Genomic DNA, 209 nt, shown 5'->3' on the forward strand with positions numbered 1-209 from the left:
TGTGTGTGTGTGTGTGTGTGTGTGTGTGTGTGTGTGTTTGCTCTCCTTATTAAAGAGGGAGCGAGAACGATGGAGGGAGCGGGGTGTGGCGCAGGAGAGGAGGACGGAGGGAGAGAGTTTTTGGGCACTGAGGACGAACGTGCTCGTGTGTGTCTGTGGAAGTACTCGGTCGAACGGAGGCGAATGGCGTATAAACAGCGTTTATGTGC

This window comes from Anguilla anguilla, chromosome 6, assembly GCF_013347855.1.
Source record: "Anguilla anguilla isolate fAngAng1 chromosome 6, fAngAng1.pri, whole genome shotgun sequence".
Lineage (NCBI taxonomy): Eukaryota > Metazoa > Chordata > Actinopteri > Anguilliformes > Anguillidae > Anguilla > Anguilla anguilla.